Source organism: Mustela nivalis (assembly GCF_964662115.1).
Source record: "Mustela nivalis genome assembly, contig: HAP1_SCAFFOLD_1356, whole genome shotgun sequence".
NCBI classification, from domain to species: domain Eukaryota; kingdom Metazoa; phylum Chordata; class Mammalia; order Carnivora; family Mustelidae; genus Mustela; species Mustela nivalis.
In genome coordinates, this window is record NW_028135308.1 from 82,206 (window position 1) to 85,182 (window position 2,977).

Genomic DNA, 2,977 nt, shown 5'->3' on the forward strand with positions numbered 1-2,977 from the left:
GAAACACTACTGATATCAGTATGTTGATATTGTATCCTGCAACTTTCCTGAATTTGTTAATTACATCTAACAGTTTTTTGGTGGAATGTTTAGGATTTTCCATATATAAAATCATGTCATCTGCAAATAGACAGAACTTACTTTTTCCTTCTGATTTAGAAAACTTTTAGTTTTTTTTTTTTTCCTTGCCAGATTGCACTGAGTTGGTGTGGTAAGAGTGGGCATCCTTGTCTTGTTCCTGATATTAGAGGACAAGCTGTTAAGCTTTTGTCATTCAGTATGAAATATGGGTGCTTATCCAGTATGGCTTTTATTATTATGTTGTGGTATGTTTCTTTATCTAGTTTGTTGAGGGCGTTTATCATGAATGGATGTTGAATTCTGTCAATAGCTTTTTATGAATCTACTGAGATTATCATATGATTTTTATTTTTTATTCTATTATAGATGTTATATATTATTATTATTATGTCCTTCTTCTTATGATTGTTCTTATTATTATGTTTTTTATTGATTTGTATATATTGAACCAACCCTGTATCACAAGGATGTATCCTGCCTGATCATAGTGTATGGTACTTTTATTGTGATTTGAATTTTGTTTGCTAATATTTATTGTGAATTTTTCATCTATGTTCAGAGAAGATATTGGCCTGTGGCTTTTTGTTTTGTTTTGTTTTGTTTTCCCTTGTAGTGTCTCTTTTTTAAAAAGATTTTATTTATTTATTTGACAGAGAGAGATCACAAGTAGGCAGAGAGGAAGGCAGAGAGAGAGGAGGGGAAGCAGGTTCCCCGCTGAGCAGAGCGCCCAATGCGGGGCTCGATCCCAGAACCCCCGGACCATGACCTGAGCCGAAGACAGAGGCTTTAACCCACTGAGCCACCCAGGCACCCACCTTGTAGTGTCTTTATCTGGCTTTGGTATCAGGACAATGCTGGCCATGGAAAATGAATTTGGGAGTGTTCTTTCCTCTTCAGTTTTTTGGAAGAGTTTGATAAGGATTGATGTTAATGCTTCTTTAATTTTTTTTAGCTTTTTCAAATCATTTTAATAACCTAGCAGTGATTCAAATTAGGGAAAGAAAATTCAAACTTGTTTCCTTAAGAGGGAGGCTACCATAACTGCTCTGCACAAGCACGATCAAGGGAAACGATGAAACCGGATTCCAAACAGCAAGGGTGGTAAGAAGGCTTCAAGGCTCACAGTTTGAAGAGCTTGGTTTGGGAAAGTCTCTGAGGGGTAGCAGAAGAAACGTGAAGCTTAAGAGACCCTCAGAGGACAGGGCACTGTTGCTGGGTCATGAGCACCTTGAAGCATTTCTTGATGGTGATTCGGTGTCGAGAATATTTGTCATCTGGGGAGAACAGAGCAGGATGCGCCGAGCAGGTCTGTTGTCTCACAGGGTCAAGCTTCTTCAGAGTACAGACTTGGTCTCCCTGCTCATTGAGGTACTACTGGAGAAACATGACAACGCTGAAAGGAGATGTTCCCAATGCTTCTTTAATGTTTGGTAGAATTCAACCAATATAATTATCTGGTGCTGGTCTTCTTGTCATTGAGAGGTTTTTGATTAATGATTCAGTGTCTTTATTCATTCTTGGTGTGTTCATATTTTCTATTTCTTCATGATTCAGTCTTTATAGGTTATATGTTTCTATGAATTTATATATTTCTTTTTGGTTTCCAATTATTGCCATATAATGGTTCATAGTAATCTGTTACGATATTTGTATAGTTGTGGTGTCAGTTATGTCTCCTTTTTCATTCTGATTTTATTTAATTGTTTTTTTCTGTTTGAGTAGAGTTACCACAATGTTCCATTAGTTTCAGGTGTACAATGTCATTCAATTTCTCTATACGTTATGCTATGCTCACCACAAATGTCGCTACCATGTTTTTTTTAAACCACTCAAAAAAGAAAAGATTATTTATTTATTTGAGAGAGAGAGAGAGAGAGAGAGAGAACCCAAGCCAAGAGAAAGGGGCAGAGGGAGAGAGGGAGGGAGATTCCCTGCTGAGAAGGGACCCAATGCAGGTCTCAGTCCCAGGACCCTGAGATCATGATCTGAGGTGAAGACAGAGGCTTAACTGATCAAGTCACTTTGGTGCTCCTGTAGTTTTCATGTTTAACTATACAATGCATAAAATTCTATTTTCCCTATGCTGTGGCTTTTATTTCCATGACTTATTTGTTCCATAGCTAGAAGTTTATATCTTCCACTCCCCTTCATACGTTTTTGCCCATCCCTTCACTCCTACTGCCCTGGCAGCCATCAGGTTATTCTCTGTATTTATAGGTCTAATTCTGCATTTTTTCTGTTTATTCATTTGAGATTTTTAGATCCCATATATGTCTTTCTCAGTATGACTTAATTCACTGGGCATATTACCATCCAGGTCCATCCATTTTGTTGTATATGGCAGGATCTCATCCTTTTTAAGGCTGCATAAAATTCCATTTTCTTTCTTTCTTCCTCCCTCCCTTTCTTTCTTCCTCCCTCCCTTCCTTCCTTCTTCTCTTCTTTCCTCCCTCCCTCCCTCCCTCTCTTTCTTTCTTCCTTCCTTCCTTTATCCCTTCCTTTCTTTTATGTTTTGTTAGTCACCATGCAGTCCATCATTAGTTTCGATTTGGTGTTCCATGATGCACTGTTTGTGTATAACACCCATTGTCCTCCTTAATACCCATCACCATCCCCTCACCCTCCTCTCCTCTAAAACCCTCAGTTTGTTCCATTTTCTATTTCTTCCCTATCCATTTGTCTACTGATAGAAATGTAGGATGCTTTCATATCTTGCCTATTGTCAATAGTGCTGTAATAAATATAGGGATGTATATGTTCAAAATTAGCATTTTCATTTTCTTGGGTAAATAGTCGTGTAATTACTGGGTCATATGGTATTTCTATTTATAATTTTTTGTGGAACCTCCATATTGTTTTCCACAGTGTCTGTAGCAGCGTGCACTCTCACCAACAC

At 37.9% G+C, this 2,977-nt stretch overlaps 1 pseudogene across 1 annotated transcript; it reads right to left on the minus strand.

The window, feature by feature from the left end:
- Positions 1-1,272: 1,272 nt before the first annotated feature.
- On the minus strand, positions 1,273-1,467 carry LOC309857833 (H/ACA ribonucleoprotein complex subunit 3 pseudogene; annotated as a pseudogene). Its single transcript has one exon. The product of its transcript is annotated as an H/ACA ribonucleoprotein complex subunit 3 pseudogene (transcript).
- Positions 1,468-2,977: the final 1,510 nt, after the last annotated feature.